The sequence below is a fragment of the Somniosus microcephalus genome, unplaced genomic scaffold (genome assembly GCF_052327205.1).
Source record: "Somniosus microcephalus isolate GS21.2 unplaced genomic scaffold, FLI_Smic_1.0 unresolved_chr6, whole genome shotgun sequence".
Classification (NCBI taxonomy): Eukaryota; Metazoa; Chordata; class Chondrichthyes; order Squaliformes; family Somniosidae; genus Somniosus; species Somniosus microcephalus.
Window position 1 is genome coordinate 37173543 of NW_028225184.1, and position 21380 is coordinate 37194922.

The following is a 21380-nucleotide window of genomic DNA, read 5'->3' on the forward strand; positions in this document are numbered from 1 at the left end:
ATTGAAGTGCTGTATTAGATTGAAGTGCTGTATTAGATTGAAGTGCTGTATTAGATTGAAGTGTTGTATTAGATTGAAGTGCTGTATTAGATTGAAGTGCTGTATTAGGTTGAAGTGTTGTATCAGATTGAAGTGCTGCATTAGATTGAAGTGCTGTATTAGATTGAAGTGCTGTATTAGATTGAATTGCTGTATTAGATTGAACTTCTGTATTAGATTGAAGTGCTGCATTAGGTTGAAGTGCTAAATTAGATGTAAGTTCCGTGTTAGATAGAAGTGCTGTATTAGATTTAAGTGCTGTATTAGATTGAAGTGCTGTATTAGATAGAAGTGCTGTATTAGATGGTAGTGCTGTATTAGATTGAAGTTCTGTATTAAATTGAAGTGCTGCAGTAGATTGAAGTGCTGAATTAGATTGAAGTGATGTATTAGATTGAAGTGCTGTATTAGATTGAAGTGCTGTCTTAGATTGAAGTGCTGTATTAGATTGAAGTGCTGCATTAGGTTAAAGTGCTGTATTAGATTGAAGTGCTGTACTAGATTGAAGTGCTGTATTAGATTGAAGTGCTGTATTAGATAGAAGTTCTGTATTAGATGGTAGTGCTGTATTATTGAAGTGCTATATTAGATTGAAGTGCTGTACTGGTTGAGGCGTTGTATTAGATTGAAGTTCTGTATTAAATTGAAGTGCTGCAGTAGATTGAAGTGCTGAATTAGATTGAAGTGCTGTATTAGATTGAAGGGCTGTATTAGATTGAAGTGTTGTATTAGATTGAAGTGCTGTATTAGATTGAAGTGCTGTATTAGATTGAAGTGCTGTATTAGGTTAAAGTGCGGTACTAGATTAAAGTGCTGTATTTGATTGAAGTGCTGTATTGATTGAAGTGCTGTATTAGATTGAAGTGCTGTGTTAGATTGACGTGCTGTATTAGATTAACGTTTTGTATTAGATTGAAGTGCTGAATTAAACTGAAGTGCTGTATTAGATTGAAGTGCTGTATTAGATTGAAGTGCTGTATTAGATTGAAGTGCTGTATTAGATTGAAGTGTTGTATTAGATTGAAGGGCTGTATTAGATTGAAGTGCTGTATTAGATTGAAGTGCTGTATAATATTGAAGTGCTTTATTAGATTGAAGTGCTGTATTAGGTTAAAGTGCGGTACTAGATTAAAGTGCTGTATTTGATTGAAGTGCTGTATTGATTGAAGTGCTGTATTAGATTGAAGTGCTGTGTTAGATTGACGTGCTGTATTAGATTGAAGTGCTGTATTAGATTGAAGTGCTTTATTAGATTGAAGTGCTGTATTAGACTGAAGTGCTGTATTAGATTGAAGTGTTGTATTAGATTCAAGAGTTGTATTACATTTAAGTGCTATATTAGATTGATGTGCTGTATTAGATTGAAGTGCTGTATTAGGTTCAAGTGCTGTATTGGATTGAAGTGTTGTATTAGATTGAAGTGCTGTATTAGATTGAAGTTCTGTATTAGATTGAAGTGGTGTAACAGATTGAAGTGTTGTATCACATTGAAGATCTATGTTAGATTGAAGTGCTGTATTAGATTGAAGTGCTGTATAAGATTGAAGTGCTGTATTAGATTGAAGTGTTGTGTTAGATTGAAGTGCTGTATTAGATTGAAGTGCTGTATTAGATTGAAGTGCTGTATCAGATTGAAGTGTTGTATTAGATTGAAGTGCTGTATTAGACTGAAGTGCTGTATTAGATTGAAGTGCTGTATTAGATTGAAGTGCTGTATTAGATTGAAGTGCTGTATTAGATTGAAGTGCTGTATTAGATTGAAGTGCTTTGTTCGATTGAAGTGCTGTATTAGACTGAAGTGATGTATTCGATTGAAGAGCTGTATTAGATTGAAGTGTTGTATTAGATTGAAGTGCTGTATTAGATTGAAGTGCTGTATTAGATTGAAGTGCTGTATTAGATTGAAGTGCTGTATTAGATTGAAGTGCTGTATTAGGTTGAAGTGTTGTATCAGATTGAAGTGCTGCATTAGATTGAAGTGCTGTATTAGATTGAAGTGCTGTATTAGATTGAATTGCTGTATTAGATTGAACTTCTGTATTAGATTGAAGTGCTGCATTAGGTTGAAGTGCTAAATTAGATGTAAGTTCCGTGTTAGATAGAAGTGCTGTATTAGATTTAAGTGCTGTATTAGATTGAAGTGCTGTATTAGATAGAAGTGCTGTATTAGATGGTAGTGCTGTATTAGATTGAAGTTCTGTATTAAATTGAAGTGCTGCAGTAGATTGAAGTGCTGAATTAGATTGAAGTGATGTATTAGATTGAAGTGCTGTATTAGATTGAAGTGCTGTCTTAGATTGAAGTGCTGTATTAGATTGAAGTGCTGCATTAGGTTGAAGTGCTGTATTAGATTGAAGTGCTGTACTAGATTGAAGTGCTGTATTAGATTGAAGTGCTGTATTAGATAGAAGTTCTGTATTAGATGGTAGTGCTGTATTATTGAAGTGCTATATTAGATTGAAGTGTTGTACTGGTTGAGGCGTTGTATTAGATTGAAGTTCTGTATTAAATTGAAGTGCTGCAGTAGATTGAAGTGCTGAATTAGATTGAAGTGCTGTATTAGATTGAAGGGCTGTATTAGATTGAAGTGTTGTATTAGATTGAAGTGCTGTATTAGATTGAAGTGCTGTATTAGATTGAAGTGCTGTATTAGGTTAAAGTGCGGTACTAGATTAAAGTGCTGTATTTGATTGAAGTGCTGTATTGATTGAAGTGCTGTATTAGATTGAAGTGCTGTGTTAGATTGACGTGCTGTATTAGATTAACGTTTTGTATTAGATTGAAGTGCTGAATTAAACTGAAGTGCTGTATTAGATTGAAGTGCTGTATTAGATTGAAGTGCTGTATTAGATTGAAGTGCTGTATTAGATTGAAGTGTTGTATTAGATTGAAGGGCTGTATTAGATTGAAGTGCTGTATTAGATTGAAGTGCTGTATAATATTGAAGTGCTTTATTAGATTGAAGTGCTGTATTAGGTTAAAGTGCGGTACTAGATTAAAGTGCTGTATTTGATTGAAGTGCTGTATTGATTGAAGTGCTGTATTAGATCGAAGTGCTGTGTTAGATTGACGTGCTGTATTAGATTGAAGTGCTGTATTAGATTGAAGTGCTTTATTAGATTGAAGTGTTGTATTAGATTCAAGAGTTGTATTACATTTAAGTGCTATATTAGATTGATGTGCTGTATTAGATTGAAGTGCTGTATAAGGTTCAAGTGCTGTATTGGATTGAAGTGTTGTATTAGATTGAAGTGCTGTATTAGATTGAAGTTCTGTATTAGATTGAAGTGGTGTAACAGATTGAAGTGTTGTATCACATTGAAGATCTATGTTAGATTGAAGTGCTGTATTAGATTGAAGTGCTGTATAAGATTGAAGTGCTGTATTAGATTGAAGTGTTGTGTTAGATTGAAGTGCTGTATTAGATTGAAGTGCTGTATTAGATTGAAGTGCTGTATCAGATTGAAGTGTTGTATTAGATTGAAGTGCTGTATTAGACTGAGGTGCTGTATTAGATTGAAGTGCTGTATTAGATTGAAGTGCTGTATTAGATTGAAGTGCTGCATTAGATTGAATTGCTGCATTAGATTGAAGTGCTGAGTAAGATTGAAGTGCTGTATTAGATTGAAGTGCTGTATTAGATTGAAGTGCTGTAGTAGATTGAAGTGCTGCATTAAATTGACGTGCTGTATTAGATTGAAGTGCAGTATTATATTGAAAGTCCGTTTTAGATTGAAGTGCTGTATCAGATTTAAGTGCTGTATTAGATTGAAGTGCTGTATTAGATTGAAGGGCTGCATTAGATTGAAGGTCCATATTAGATTGAAGTTCTTTATTAGATTGAATTGTTGTATTAGATTGAAGTGCTCTTATTAGATTGAAGGTCCGTATTTGATGGAAGGTCCGTATTAGATTGAAGGTCCGTCTAAGATTGAATTTCTGTATTTTATTTAAGTGCTGAATTAGATTGAAGTGCTGTGTTAGATTGTAGTGTTGTATTAGATTGAAGAGCTGTATTAGATTGAAGTGCTGTATTAGATTGAAGTGCTGTATTAGATTGAATTGCTGTATTAGATTGTACTTCTGTATTAGATTGAAGTGCTGCATTAGGTTGAAGTGCTAAATTAGATGTAAGTTCTGTGTTAGATTGAAATGCTGTATTAGATTGAAGTGCTGTATTCGATTGAAGTGCTGCATTAGGTTGAAGTGCTGTATTAGATTGAAGTGCTGTACTGGATTGAAGTGCTGTATTAGATTGAAGAGCTGTATTAGATAGAAGTGCTGTATTAGATGGTCGTGCTCTATTAGATTGAAGTGCTACATTAGATTGAAGTGCTGTACTGGTTGAAGCGTTGTATTAGATTGAAGTTCTGTATTAAATTGAAGTGCTGCAGTAGATTGAAGTGCTGAATTAGATTGAAGTGCTGTATTAGATTGAAGTGCTGTATTAGATTGAAGTGTTGTATTAGATTGAAGTGCTGTATTAGATTGAAGTGCTGTATCAGATTGAAGTGCTGCATTAGATTGAAGTGCTGTATTAGATTGAAGTGCTGTATTAGATTGAAGTGTTGTATTAGATTGAAGTGCTGTATTAGATTGAAGTGCTGTATTAGATTGAAGTGCTGTATTAGATTGAAGTGCTGCATTAGATTGAAGTGCTGCATTAGATTGAAGTGCTTTGTTCGATTGAAGTGCTGTATTAGACTGAAGTGATGTATTAGATTGAAGAGCTGTATTAGATTGAAGTGTTGTATTAGATTGAAGTGTTGTATTAGATTGAAGTGCTGTATTAGATTGAAGTGCTGTATCAGATTGAAGTGTTGTATTAGATTGAAGTGCTGCATTAGATTGAAGTGCTGTATTAGATTGAAGTGCTTTATTAGATTGAATTGCTGTATTAGATTGAACTTCTGTATTAGATTGAAGTGCTGCATTAGGTTGAAGTGCTAAATTCGATGTAAGTTCTGTGTTAGATTGAAGTGCTGTATTAGATTGAAGTGCTGTATTAGATTGAAGTGCTGCATTAGGTTGTAGTGCTGTATTAGATAGAAGTGCTGTACTAGATTGAAGTGCTGTATTAGATTGAAGTGCTGTATTCGATAGAAGTGCTGTATTAGATTGAAGTGCTGTATTAGATTGAAGTGCTGTATTAGATTGAAGTGCTGTATTAGATTGAAGTGCTTTATTCGATTGAAGTGCTGTATTAGACTGAAGTGATGTATTAGATTGAAGAGCTGTATTAGATTGAAGTGCTGTATTAGATTGAAGTGCAGTATTATATTGAAAGTTCGTATTAGATTGAAGTGCTGTATCAGATTGAAGTGCTGTATTAGATTGAAGTGCTGCATTAGGTTGTAGTGCTGTATTAGATAGAAGTGCTGCATTAGATTGAAGTAATGTATTAAATTGAAGTGCTGCAGTAGATTGAAGTGCTGAATTAGATTGAAGTGATGTATTAGATTGAAGTGCTGCATTAGATTGAAGTGCTGTATTAGATTGAAGTGCTGTATTAGATTGAAGTGCTGTATTAGATTGAAGTGCTTAATTCAATTGAAGTGCTGTATTAGACTGAAGTGATGTATTAGATTGAAGAGCTGTCTTAGATTGAAGTGCTGTATTAGATTGAAGTGCAGTATTATATTGAATGTCCGTATTAGATTGAAGTGCTGTATCAGATTGAAGTGCTGTATTAGATTGAAGTGCTGTATTAGATTGAAGTGCTGCAGTAGATTGAAGGTCCATATTAGATTGAAGTTCTTTATTTGATTGAATTGTTGTATTAGATTGAAGTGCTGTATTAGACTGAAGTGCTGTATTAGATTGAAGTGCTGTATTAGATTGAAGTGCTGTATTAGATTGAACTGCCATATTATATTGACGAGCTGTATTAGATTTATGTGCTATATTAGATTGACGTGCTGTATTAGATAGAAGGGCTGTTTTACATTGAAGTGCTGTATTAGATTGAAGTGCTGTATTAGATTGAAGTGCTGTATTACATTGAAGTGCTGTAATAGATTGAAGTGCTGCATTAGATTGAATTGTTGCATTAGATTGAAGTGCTGAGTTAGATTGAAGTGCTGTATTAGATTGAAGTGCTGTATTAGATTGAAGTGCAGTAGTAGATTGAAGTGCTGCATTAAATTGACGTGCTGTATTAGATGAAAGTGCAGTATTATATTGAAAGTCCGTATTAGATTGAAGTGCTGTATCAGATTTAAGTGCTGTATTAGATTGAAGTGCTGTATTAGATTGAAGGGCTGCATTAGATTGAAGGTCCATACTAGATTGAAGTTCTTTATTAAATTGAATTGTTGTATTAGATTGAAGTGCAGTATTAGATTGAAGTTCTGTATTAGATTGCAGGCTGTATAATATTGAAGTGCAGTATTAGATTGAAGGTCCGTATTAGATTGAAGGTCCGTCTAAGATTGAATTTCTGTATTTGATTTAAGTGCTGTATTAGATTGAAGTGCTGAGTTAGATTGTAGTGTTGCATTAGATTGAAGTGCTGTATTAGATTGAAGTGTTGTATTAGATTGAAGTGCTGTATTAGATTGAATTGCTGTATTAGATTAAACTTCTGTATTAGATTGAAGTGCTGCATTAGGTTGAAGTGCTAAATTAGATGTAAGTTCTGTGTTAGATTGAAGTGCTGTCTCAGATTGAAGTGCTGTATTAGATTGAAGTGCTGCATGAGGTTGAAATGCTGTATTAGATTGAAGTGCTGTACTAGATTGAAGTGATCTATTAGATTGAAGTGCTGTATTTGATAGAAGTGCTGTATTAGATGGTAGTGCTGTATTAGATTGAAGTGCTATATTAGATTGAAGTGCTGTACTGGTTGAAGCGTTGAATTAGATTGAAGTTCTGTATTAAATTGAAGTGCTGCAGTCGATTGAAGTGCTGAATTAGATTGAAGTGCTGTATTAGATTGAAGTGCTGTATTAGATTGAAGTGTTCTATTAGATAGAAGTGCTGTATTAGATTGAATTCCTGTATTAGATTGAAGTGCTGCATTAGATTGAAGTTCTGTATTAGATTGAAGTGCTGTATTAGATTGAAGTGCTGTATTAGATTGAAGTGCTGTAGTAGATTGAAGTGCTGCATTAGATTGAAGTGCAGTATTCGATTGAAGTGCAGTATTATAATGAAAGTTAGTATTAGATTGAAGTGCTGTATTAGATTTAAGTGCTGTATTAGATTGAAGTGCTTTATTAGATTGAAGGGTTGCATTAGATTGAATGTTCGTATTAGATTGAAGTTCTTTCTTAGATTGAATTGTTGTATTAGATTTAAGTGCTGTATTAGATTGAAGTGCAGTATTAGATTGAAGGTCCGTATTAGATTGAAGTTCTGTATTGATTGCAAGCTGTATAAGATTGAAGTGCAGTATTAGATTGAAGGTCCGTATTAGATTGAAGGTCCGTATTTGATTGAATTTCTGTATTTGATTTAAGTGCTGCATTAGATAGAAGCGCTGTGTTAGATTGTAGTGTTGTATTAGATTGAAGTGCTGGATTAGATGGAAGTGCTGTATTAGATTGAAGTGATGTATTAGATTGGATTGCTGTATTAGATTGAACTTCTGCATTAGATTGAAGTGCTGCATTAGGTTGTAGTGCTGCATTAGATTGAAGTGCTATATTATATTGAAGTGCTGTATTAGATTGAAGCGTTGTATTAGATTTAAGTTCTGTATTAAATTGAAGTGCTCTATTAGATTGAAGTGCTGAATTAGATTGAAGTGCTGTATTAGATTGAAGTGCTGTATTAGATTGAAGTGCTGCATTAGGTTGTAGTGCTGCATTAGATTGAAGTGCTATATTATATTGAAGTGCTGTATTAGATTGAAGCGTTGTATTAGATTTAAGTGCTGTATTAGATTGAAGTGCTTTATTAGATTGAAGGGTTGCATTAGATTGAATGTTCGTATTAGATTGAAGTTCTTTCTTAGATTGAATTGTTGTATTAGATTTAAGTGCTGTATTAGATTGAAGTGCAGTATTAGATTGAAGGTCCGTATTAGATTGAAGTTCTGTATTGATTGCAAGCTGTATAAGATTGAAGTGCAGTATTAGATTGAAGGTCCGTATTAGATTGAAGGTCCGTATTTGATTGAATTTCTGTATTTGATTTAAGTGCTGCATTAGATAGAAGCGCTGTGTTAGATTGTAGTGTTGTATTAGATTGAAGTGCTGGATTAGATGGAAGTGCTGTATTAGATTGAAGTGATGTATTAGATTGGATTGCTGTATTAGATTGAACTTCTGCATTAGATTGAAGTGCTGTATTAGATGGTAGTGCTGCATTAGATTGAAGTGCTATATTATATTGAAGTGCTGTATTAGATTGAAGCGTTGTATTAGATTTAAGTTCTGTATTAAATTGAAGTGCTCTATTAGATTGAAGTGCTGAATTAGATTGAAGTGCTGTATTAGATTGAAGTGCTGTATTAGATTGAAGTGTTGTATTAGATTGACGTGCTGTATTAGATTGAAGTGCTGCATTAGATTGAAGTGCTGTATTAGATTGAAGTGCTGTATTAGATTGAAGTGCTCTGTTAGATTGGAGTGCTGTATTAGATTGAAGTGCTGTACTAGATTGAAGTGCTTTATTCGGTTGAAGTGCTTTATTAGACTGAAGTGATGTATTACATTGAAGTGCTGCATTAGATTGAGGCGTAGACACATAGCCCACCTGATCCCCGTAACCACTACACCAACACATACCCCACCCTATCCCTCTAACGCCACGTATTTAATCACCATAACACTAAGGGTCAATTTATCATAACCAATCATCCAGCCCGCACATCTTTGGACTGTGGGAGGAAACGGGATCACCCGGCGGAAACCCACGCAAACACAGGGAGAATATGCAATCTCCACAGATTGAAGTGATGTGTTATGTTGAAGTGATATATTAGATTGAAGTAACAACTGAAAATGCTGGAAATACTCAGCAGGCCATGCAGCATCCGTGGAGAGAGAAACAGAGTTGAAGTTCCAGACCTGATTGAAGTGCTGTGTTAGAATGAAATGCTGTATTAGGTTGAAGTGCTGCATTGGATTGAAGTGTTGTATTAGATTGAAGTGCTGCATTAGATTGAATTGCTGTATTAGATTGAAGTGTTGTATTAGATTGAAGTGCTGTATTAGATTGAAATGCTGTATTAGATTGAAGTGCTGTATTAGATTGAAATTCTGTATTAAATGGAAGTGCTTTATTAGATTGAAGTGCTGAATTAGATTGAAGTGCTGTATTAGATTGAAGTGCTGTATTAGATTGAAGTTCTGTATTAAATTGAAGTGCTTTATTAGATTGAAGTGCTGTATTAGATTGAAGTGCTGTATTAGATTGAAGTGTTGTATGAGATTGAAGTGCTGCATTAGATTGAATTGCTGTATTAGATTGAAATGCTGTATTAGATTGAAGTACTGGATTAGATTGAAGTTCTTTATTAGATTGAATAGTGTAATAGATTGAAGTGTTGTATCACATTGAAGTGCTTTATTAGATTGAAGTGCTCTATTAGATTGAAGTGCTGTATAAGATTGAAGTGCTGTATTAGATTGAAGTGTTGTATTAGATTGAAGTGCTGTATTAGATTGAAGAGATGTATTAGATTGACGTGCTGTATTAGATTGAAGTGTTATATTAGATTGAAGTGCTGTATTAGACTGAAGTGCTGTATTAGATTGAAGTGCTGCATTAGATTGAAGTGCTGTATTAGATTGAAGTGCTGTATAAGATTGAACTGCCATATTATATTGATGAGCTGTTTTAGATTTATGTGCTTTATTAGATTGACGTGCTGTATTAGATAGAAGTGCTGTATTAGATTGAAGTGCTGTATTAGATAGAAGTGCTGAGTTAGATTGAAGTGGTGTATTAGATTGAAGTGCTGTATTACATTGAAGTGCTGTAGTAGATTGAAGTGCTGCATTAGATTGAAGTGCAGTATTAGATTGAAGTGCAGTATTATATTGAAAGTCCGTATTCGATTGAAGTGCTGTATTAGATTTAAGTGCTGTATTAGATTGAAGTGCTGTATTAGATTGAAGGGCTGCATTAGATTGAAGGTCCGTATTAGATTGAAGTTATTCATTAGATTGAATTGTTGTACAAGATTGAAGTGCTGTATTAGATTGAAGTGCAGTATTAGATTGAAGGTCCGTTTCAGATTGAAGTTCTGTATTAGATTGCAAGCTGTATAAGATTGAAGTGCAGTATTAGATTGAAGGTCCGTATTAGATTGAAGGACCGTATTTGATTGAATTTCTCTATTTGATTTAAGTGCTGCATTAGATTGAAGTGCTGTGTTAGATTGTAGTGTTGTATTAGATGAAGTGCTGTATTAGATTGAAGTGCTGTATTAGATTGATGTGATGTATTAGATTGGATTGTTGTATTAGATTGAACTTCTGTATTAGATTGAAGTGCTGCATTAGGTAGAGTGCTAAATTAGATGTAAGTTCGGTGTTCGATTGAAGTGCTGTATTAGATTGAAGTGCTGTATTAGATTGAAGTGCTGTGTCAGGTAGAAGTGCTGTACTGGATTGAAGTGCTGTATTAGATTGAAGTGCTGTATTAGATAGAAGTGCTGTATTAGATGGTAGTGCTGTATTAGATTGAAGTGCTATATTATATTGAAGTGCTGTATTAGATTGAAGCGTAGTATTAGATTGAAGTTCTGTATTAAATTGAAGTGCTGTATTAGATTGAAGTGCTGAATTAGATTGAAGTGCTGTATTAGATTGAAGTGCTGTATTAGATTGAAGTGTTGTATTAGATTGAAGTGCTGTATTAGATTGAATTGATGTGTTAGATTGAAGGGCTGTATTAGATTGAAGTGCTTTATTAGATTGAAGTGCTCTGTTAGATTGAAGTGCTGTATTAGATTGAAGTGCTGTATTAGATTGAAGTGCTTTATTCGATTGAAGTGCTGTATTAGACTGAAGCGATGTATTAGATTGAAGTGCTGTATTAGATTGAAGTTTTGTATTAGATTGAAGTGATGTATTAGATTGAAGTGCTGTATTAGATTGAAGTGCTGTATTAGATTGAAGTGCTCTGTTAGATTGAAGTGCTGTATTAGATTGAAGTGCTGTATTAGATTGAAGTGCTTTATTCGATTAAAGTGCTGTATTAGACTGAAGTGATGTATTAGATTGAAGTGCTGTATTAGATTGATGTGTTGTATTAGATTGAAGTGCTGTATTAGGTTGAAGTGCTGTATTAGATTGAAGTGTTGTATTTGATTGAAGTGCTGTATTGGACTGAAATGCTGTATTAGATTGAAGTGCTGTATTAGATTGTAGTTCTGCATTAGATTGAATAGTGTAATAGATTGAAGTGTTGTATCACATTGAAGTGCTGTATTAGATTGAAGTGCTGTATTAGGTTGAAGTGCTGTATAAGATTGAAGTGCTGTATTAGATTGAAGTGTTGTATTAGATTGAAGTGCTGTATTAGATTGAAGAGCTGTATTAGATTGACGTGCTGTATTAGATTGAAGTGTTATATTAGATTGAAGTGCTGTATTAGACTGAAGTGCTGTATTAGATTGAAGTGCTGTATTAGATTGAAGTGCTGTATTAGATTGAACTGCCATATTATATTGAGGAGCTGTATTAGATTTATGTGCTATATTAGATTGACGTGCTATATTAGATAGAAGTGCTGTATTAGATTGAAGTGCTGTATTAGATTGAATGGCTGCATTAGATTGAAGGTCCGTATTAGATTGAAGTTCTTTATTAGATTGAATTGCTGTATTAGATTGAAGTGCTGTTTTAGATTGAAGTGCAGTATTAGATTGAAGGTCCGTATTAGATTGAAGTTCTATATTAGTTTGCAGTGCTTTATTAGATTGAAGTGCAGTCTTAGATTGAAGGTCCATATTAGATTAAAGGTCCGTATCAGATTGAATTTCTGTATTTGATTTAAGTACTGTATTAGATTGAATTGCTGAATCAGATTGAACTTCTGTATTAGATTGAAGTGCTGCATTAGATTGAAGTGCTAAATTAGATGTAAGTTCTGTGTTAGATTGAAGTGCTGTATTAGATTGAACTGCTGTATTAGATTGATGTGCTGTATTAGATTGAAGTGCAGTATTAGGTTGAAGTGCTGTATTAGATTGAAGTGCTGTACTAGATTGAAGTGCTGTATTAGATTGAAGTGCTGTATTAGATAGAAGTGCTGTATTAGATGCTGGTGCTGTATTAGATTGAAGAGCTTTATTAGGTTGAAGTGTTGTATTAGATTGAAGTGCTGTGTTAGATTTAAGTGCTGTATTAGACTGAAGTGCTGTATTAGATTGAAGAGCTGTATTAGATTGAAGTGTTGTCTTAGATTGAAGTGCTGTATTAGATTGAAGTGCTGTATTAGATTGATGTGCTGTATTAGATTGAAGTGCTGTAATAGATTGAAGTGCTGTATTAGATTGAAGTGTTGTTTTAGATTGAAGTGCTGTACTAGATTGAAGTGCTGTATTAGATTGAAGTAATGTATTAACTTGAAGTATTGTATTAGATTGAAGTGCTGTATTAGATTGAAGTGTTGTATTAGATTGAAGTGGTGTATTAGATTGAAGTGCTGTAATAGATTGAAATGCTGTACTAGATTGAAGTGCTGTATTAGATTGATTGCTGTATTAGATTGAAGTGTTGTATTAGATTGAAGTGCTGTATTAGATTGGAGTGCTGTATTAGATTGAAGTTCTGTATTAGATTGAAGTACTGTATTAGATTGAATTGCTGTAATTGATTGAAGTGCTGTATTGGATTGAAGTGCTGTATTAGATTGAAGTGCAGTATTAGATTGAACTGTTTTATTAGATTGAAGTGCTGTATTAGATCGAAGAGCTGTATTAGATTAAAGTGCTGTATTAGACTGAAGTGCTGTATTAGATTGAAGTGCTGTATTAGATTGAAGTGTTGTATTAGATTGAAGGGCTGTATTAGATTGAAGTGCTGTATTAGATTGAAGTGCTGTATTAGATTGAAGTGTTGTATTAGATTGAAGGGCTGTATTAGATTGAAGTGCTGTATTAGATTGAAGTGCTGTATAATATTGAAGTGCTTTATTAGATTGAAGTGCTGTATTAGGTTAAAGTGCGGTACTAGATTAAAGTGCTGTATTTGATTGAAGTGCTGTATTGATTGAAGTGCTGTATTAGATCGAAGTGCTGTGTTAGATTGACGTGCTGTATTAGATTGAAGTGCTGTATTAGATTGAAGTGCTTTATTAGATTGAAGTGCTGTATTAGACTGAAGTGCTGTATTAGATTGAAGTGTTGTATTAGATTCAAGAGTTGTATTACATTTAAGTGCTATATTAGATTGATGTGCTGTATTAGATTGAAGTGCTGTATAAGGTTCAAGTGCTGTATTGGATTGAAGTGTTGTATTAGATTGAAGTGCTGTATTAGATTGAAGTTCTGTATTAGATTGAAGTGGTGTAACAGATTGAAGTGTTGTATCACATTGAAGATCTATGTTAGATTGAAGTGCTGTATTAGATTGAAGTGCTGTATAAGATTGAAGTGCTGTATTAGATTGAAGTGTTGTGTTAGATTGAAGTGCTGTATTAGATTGAAGTGCTGTATTAGATTGAAGTGCTGTATCAGATTGAAGTGTTGTATTAGATTGAAGTGCTGTATTAGACTGAGGTGCTGTATTAGATTGAAGTGCTGTATTAGATTGAAGTGCTGTATTAGATTGAAGTGCTGCATTAGATTGAATTGCTGCATTAGATTGAAGTGCTGAGTAAGATTGAAGTGCTGTATTAGATTGAAGTGCTGTATTAGATTGAAGTGCTGTAGTAGATTGAAGTGCTGCATTAAATTGACGTGCTGTATTAGATTGAAGTGCAGTATTATATTGAAAGTCCGTTTTAGATTGAAGTGCTGTATCAGATTTAAGTGCTGTATTAGATTGAAGTGCTGTATTAGATTGAAGGGCTGCATTAGATTGAAGGTCCATATTAGATTGAAGTTCTTTATTAGATTGAATTGTTGTATTAGATTGAAGTGCTCTTATTAGATTGAAGGTCCGTATTTGATGGAAGGTCCGTATTAGATTGAAGGTCCGTCTAAGATTGAATTTCTGTATTTTATTTAAGTGCTGAATTAGATTGAAGTGCTGTGTTAGATTGTAGTGTTGTATTAGATTGAAGAGCTGTATTAGATTGAAGTGCTGTATTAGATTGAAGTGCTGTATTAGATTGAATTGCTGTATTAGATTGTACTTCTGTATTAGATTGAAGTGCTGCATTAGGTTGAAGTGCTAAATTAGATGTAAGTTCTGTGTTAGATTGAAATGCTGTATTAGATTGAAGTGCTGTATTCGATTGAAGTGCTGCATTAGGTTGAAGTGCTGTATTAGATTGAAGTGCTGTACTGGATTGAAGTGCTGTATTAGATTGAAGAGCTGTATTAGATAGAAGTGCTGTATTAGATGGTCGTGCTCTATTAGATTGAAGTGCTACATTAGATTGAAGTGCTGTACTGGTTGAAGCGTTGTATTAGATTGAAGTTCTGTATTAAATTGAAGTGCTGCAGTAGATTGAAGTGCTGAATTAGATTGAAGTGCTGTATTAGATTGAAGTGCTGTATTAGATTGAAGTGTTGTATTAGATTGAAGTGCTGTATTAGATTGAAGTGCTGTATCAGATTGAAGTGCTGCATTAGATTGAAGTGCTGTATTAGATTGAAGTGCTGTATTAGATTGAAGTGTTGTATTAGATTGAAGTGCTGTATTAGATTGAAGTGCTGTATTAGATTGAAGTGCTGTATTAGATTGAAGTGCTGCATTAGATTGAAGTGCTGCATTAGATTGAAGTGCTTTGTTCGATTGAAGTGCTGTATTAGACTGAAGTGATGTATTAGATTGAAGAGCTGTATTAGATTGAAGTGTTGTATTAGATTGAAGTGTTGTATTAGATTGAAGTGCTGTATTAGATTGAAGTGCTGTATCAGATTGAAGTGTTGTATTAGATTGAAGTGCTGCATTAGATTGAAGTGCTGTATTAGATTGAAGTGCTGTATTAGATTGAATTGCTGTATTAGATTGAACTTCTGTATTAGATTGAAGTGCTGCATTAGGTTGAAGTGCTAAATTCGATGTAAGTTCTGTGTTAGATTGAAGTGCTGTATTAGATTGAAGTGCTGTATTAGATTGAAGTGCTGCATTAGGTTGTAGTGCTGTATTAGATAGAAGTGCTGTACTAGATTGAAGTGCTGTATTAGATTGAAGTGCTGTATTCGATAGAAGTGCTGTATTAGATTGAAGTGCTGTATTAGATTGAAGTGCTGTATTAGATTGAAGTGCTGCATTAGATTGAAGTGCTTTATTCGATTGAAGTGCTGTATTAGACTGAAGTGATGTATTAGATTGAAGAGCTGTATTAGATTGAAGTGCTGTATTAGATTGAAGTGCAGTATTATATTGAAAGTTCGTATTAGATTGAAGTGCTGTATCAGATTGAAGTGCTGTATTAGATTGAAGTGCTGCATTAGGTTGTAGTGCTGTATTAGATAGAAGTGCTGCATTAGATTGAAGTAATGTATTAAATTGAAGTGCTGCAGTAGATTGAAGTGCTGAATTAGATTGAAGTGATGTATTAGATTGAAGTGCTGCATTAGATTGAAGTGCTGTATTAGATTGAAGTGCTGTATTAGATTGAAGTGCTGTATTAGATTGAAGTGCTTAATTCAATTGAAGTGCTGTATTAGACTGAAGTGATGTATTAGATTGAAGAGCTGTCTTAGATTGAAGTGCTGTATTAGATTGAAGTGCAGTATTATATTGAATGTCCGTATTAGATTGAAGTGCTGTATCAGATTGAAGTGCTGTATTAGATTGAAGTGCTGTATTAGATTGAAGTGCTGCAGTAGATTGAAGGTCCATATTAGATTGAAGTTCTTTATTTGATTGAATTGTTGTATTAGATTGAAGTGCTGTATTAGACTGAAGTGCTGTATTAGATTGAAGTGCTGTATTAGATTGAAGTGCTGTATTAGATTGAACTGCCATATTATATTGACGAGCTGTATTAGATTTATGTGCTATATTAGATTGACGTGCTGTATTAGATAGAAGGGCTGTTTTACATTGAAGTGCTGTATTAGATTGAAGTGCTGTATTAGATTGAAGTGCTGTATTACATTGAAGTGCTGTAATAGATTGAAGTGCTGCATTAGATTGAATTGTTGCATTAGATTGAAGTGCTGAGTTAGATTGAAGTGCTGTATTAGATTGAAGTGCTGTATTAGATTGAAGTGCAGTAGTAGATTGAAGTGCTGCATTAAATTGACGTGCTGTATTAGATGAAAGTGCAGTATTATATTGAAAGTCCGTATTAGATTGAAGTGCTGTATCAGATTTAAGTGCTGTATTAGATTGAAGTGCTGTATTAGATTGAAGGGCTGCATTAGATTGAAGGTCCATACTAGATTGAAGTTCTTTATTAAATTGAATTGTTGTATTAGATTGAAGTGCAGTATTAGATTGAAGTTCTGTATTAGATTGCAGGCTGTATAATATTGAAGTGCAGTATTAGATTGAAGGTCCGTATTAGATTGAAGGTCCGTCTAAGATTGAATTTCTGTATTTGATTTAAGTGCTGTATTAGATTGAAGTGCTGAGTTAGATTGTAGTGTTGCATTAGATTGAAGTGCTGTATTAGATTGAAGTGTTGTATTAGATTGAAGTGCTGTATTAGATTGAATTGCTGTATTAGATTAAACTTCTGTATTAGATTGAAGTGCTGCATTAGGTTGAAGTGCTAAATTAGATGTAAGTTCTGTGTTAGATTGAAGTGCTGTCTCAGATTGAAGTGCTGTATTAGATTGAAGTGCTGCATGAGGTTGAAATGCTGTATTAGATTGAAGTGCTGTACTAGATTGAAGTGATCTATTAGATTGAAGTGCTGTATTTGATAGAAGTGCTGTATTAGATGGTAGTGCTGTATTAGATTGAAGTGCTATATTAGATTGAAGTGCTGTACTGGTTGAAGCGTTGAATTAGATTGAAGTTCTGTATTAAATTGAAGTGCTGCAGTCGATTGAAGTGCTGAATTAGATTGAAGTGCTGTATTAGATTGAAGTGCTGTATTAGATTGAAGTGTTCTATTAGATAGAAGTGCTGTATTAGATTGAATTCCTGTATTAGATTGAAGTGCTGCATTAGATTGAAGTTCTGTATTAGATTGAAGTGCTGTATTAGATTGAAGTGCTGTATTAGATTGAAGTGCTGTAGTAGATTGAAGTGCTGCATTAGATTGAAGTGCAGTATTCGATTGAAGTGCAGTATTATAATGAAAGTTAGTATTAGATTGAAGTGCTGTATTAGATTTAAGTGCTGTATTAGATTGAAGTGCTTTATTAGATTGAAGGGTTGCATTAGATTGAATGTTCGTATTAGATTGAAGTTCTTTCTTAGATTGAATTGTTGTATTAGATTTAAGTGCTGTATTAGATTGAAGTGCAGTATTAGATTGAAGGTCCGTATTAGATTGAAGTTCTGTATTGATTGCAAGCTGTATAAGATTGAAGTGCAGTATTAGATTGAAGGTCCGTATTAGATTGAAGGTCCGTATTTGATTGAATTTCTGTATTTGATTTAAGTGCTGCATTAGATAGAAGCGCTGTGTTAGATTGTAGTGTTGTATTAGATTGAAGTGCTGGATTAGATGGAAGTGCTGTATTAGATTGAAGTGATGTATTAGATTGGATTGCTGTATTAGATTGAACTTCTGCATTAGATTGAAGTGCTGCATTAGGTTGTAGTGCTGCATTAGATTGAAGTGCTATATTATATTGAAGTGCTGTATTAGATTGAAGCGTTGTATTAGATTTAAGTTCTGTATTAAATTGAAGTGCTCTATTAGATTGAAGTGCTGAATTAGATTGAAGTGCTGTATTAGATTGAAGTGCTGTATTAGATTGAAGTGCTGCATTAGGTTGTAGTGCTGCATTAGATTGAAGTGCTATATTATATTGAAGTGCTGTATTAGATTGAAGCGTTGTATTAGATTTAAGTGCTGTATTAGATTGAAGTGCTTTATTAGATTGAAGGGTTGCATTAGATTGAATGTTCGTATTAGATTGAAGTTCTTTCTTAGATTGAATTGTTGTATTAGATTTAAGTGCTGTATTAGATTGAAGTGCAGTATTAGATTGAAGGTCCGTATTAGATTGAAGTTCTGTATTGATTGCAAGCTGTATAAGATTGAAGTGCAGTATTAGATTGAAGGTCCGTATTAGATTGAAGGTCCGTATTTGATTGAATTTCTGTATTTGATTTAAGTGCTGCATTAGATAGAAGCGCTGTGTTAGATTGTAGTGTTGTATTAGATTGAAGTGCTGGATTAGATGGAAGTGCTGTATTAGATTGAAGTGATGTATTAGATTGGATTGCTGTATTAGATTGAACTTCTGCATTAGATTGAAGTGCTGTATTAGATGGTAGTGCTGCATTAGATTGAAGTGCTATATTATATTGAAGTGCTGTATTAGATTGAAGCGTTGTATTAGATTTAAGTTCTGTATTAAATTGAAGTGCTCTATTAGATTGAAGTGCTGAATTAGATTGAAGTGCTGTATTAGATTGAAGTGCTGTATTAGATTGAAGTGTTGTATTAGATTGACGTGCTGTATTAGATTGAAGTGCTGCATTAGATTGAAGTGCTGTATTAGATTGAAGTGCTGTATTAGATTGAAGTGCTCTGTTAGATTGGAGTGCTGTATTAGATTGAAGTGCTGTACTAGATTGAAGTGCTTTATTCGGTTGAAGTGCTTTATTAGACTGAAGTGATGTATTACATTGAAGTGCTGCATTAGATTGAGGCGTAGACACATAGCCCACCTGATCCCCGTAACCACTACACCAACACATACCCCACCCTATCCCTCTAACGCCACGTATTTAATCCCCATAACACTAAGGGTCAATTTATCATAACCAATCATCCAGCCCGCACATCTTTGGACTGTGGGAGGAAACGGGATCACCCGGCGGAAACCCACGCAAACACAGGGAGAATATGCAATCTCCACAGATTGAAGTGATGTGTTATGTTGAAGTGATATATTAGATTGAAGTAACAACTGAAAATGCTGGAAATACTCAGCAGGCCATGCAGCATCCGTGGAGAGAGAAACAGAGTTGAAGTTCCAGACCTGATTGAAGTGCTGTGTTAGAATGAAATGCTGTATTAGGTTGAAGTGCTGCATTGGATTGAAGTGTTGTATTAGATTGAAGTGCTGCATTAGATTGAATTGCTGTATTAGATTGAAGTGTTGTATTAGATTGAAGTGCTGTATTAGATTGAAATGCTGTATTAGATTGAAGTGCTGTATTAGATTGAAATTCTGTATTAAATGGAAGTGCTTTATTAGATTGAAGTGCTGAATTAGATTGAAGTGCTGTATTAGATTGAAGTGCTGTATTAGATTGAAGTTCTGTATTAAATTGAAGTGCTTTATTAGATTGAAGTGCTGTATTAGATTGAAGTGCTGTATTAGATTGAAGTGTTGTATGAGATTGAAGTGCTGCATTAGATTGAATTGCTGTATTAGATTGAAATGCTGTATTAGATTGAAGTACTGGATTAGATTGAAGTTCTTTATTAGATTGAATAGTGTAATAGATTGAAGTGTTGTATCACATTGAAGTGCTTTATTAGATTGAAGTGCTCTATTAGATTGAAGTGCTGTATAAGATTGAAGTGCTGTATTAGATTGAAGTGTTGTATTAGATTGAAGTGCTGTATTAGATTGAAGAGATGTATTAGATTGACGTGCTGTATTAGATTGAAGTGTTATATTAGATTGAAGTGCTGTATTAGACTGAAGTGCTGTATTAGATTGAAGTGCTGCATTAGATTGAAGTGCTGTATTAGATTGAAGTGCTGTATAAGATTGAACTGCCATATTATATTGATGAGCTGTTTTAGATTTATGTGCTTTATTAGATTGACGTGCTGTATTAGATAGAAGTGCTGTATTAGATTGAAGTGCTGTATTAGATAGAAGTGCTGAGTTAGATTGAAGTGGTGTATTAGATTGAAGTGCTGTATTACATTGAAGTGCTGTAGTAGATTGAAGTGCTGCATTAGATTGAAGTGCAGTATTAGATTGAAGTGCAGTATTATATTGAAAGTCCGTATTCGATTGAAGTGCTGTATTAGATTTAAGTGCTGTATTAGATTGAAGTGCTGTATTAGATTGAAGGGCTGCATTAGATTGAAGGTCCGTATTAGATTGAAGTTATTCATTAGATTGAATTGTTGTACAAGATTGAAGTGCTGTATTAGATTGAAGTGCAGTATTAGATTGAAGGTCCGTTTCAGATTGAAGTTCTGTATTAGATTGCAAGCTGTATAAGATTGAAGTGCAGTATTAGATTGAAGGTCCGTATTAGATTGAAGGACCGTATTTGATTGAATTTCTCTATTTGATTTAAGTGCTGCATTAGATTGAAGTGCTGTGTTAGATTGTAGTGTTGTATTAGATGAAGTGCTGTATTAGATTGAAGTGCTGTATTAGATTGATGTGATGTATTAGATTGGATTGTTGTATTAGATTGAACTTCTGTATTAGATTGAAGTGCTGCATTAGGTAGAGTGCTAAATTAGATGTAAGTTCGGTGTTCGATTGAAGTGCTGTATTAGATTGAAGTGCTGTATTAGATTGAAGTGCTGTGTCAGGTAGAAGTGCTGTACTGGATTGAAGTGCTGTATTAGATTGAAGTGCTGTATTAGATAGAAGTGCTGTATTAGATGGTAGTGCTGTATTAGATTGAAGTGCTATATTATATTGAAGTGCTGTATTAGATTGAAGCGTAGTATTAGATTGAAGTTCTGTATTAAATTGAAGTGCTGTATTAGATTGAAGTGCTGAATTAGATTGAAGTGCTGTATTAGATTGAAGTGCTGTATTAGATTGAAGTGTTGTATTAGATTGAAGTGCTGTATTAGATTGAATTGATGTGTTAGATTGAAGGGCTGTATTAGATTGAAGTGCTTTATTAGATTGAAGTGCTCTGTTAGATTGAAGTGCTGTATTAGATTGAAGTGCTGTATTAGATTGAAGTGCTTTATTCGATTGAAGTGCTGTATTAGACTGAAGCGATGTATTAGATTGAAGTGCTGTATTAGATTGAAGTTTTGTATTAGATTGAAGTGATGTATTAGATTGAAGTGCTGTATTAGATTGAAGTGCTGTATTAGATTGAAGTGCTCTGTTAGATTGAAGTGCTGTATTAGATTGAAGTGCTGTATTAGATTGAAGTGCTTTATTCGATTAAAGTGCTGTATTAGACTGAAGTGAT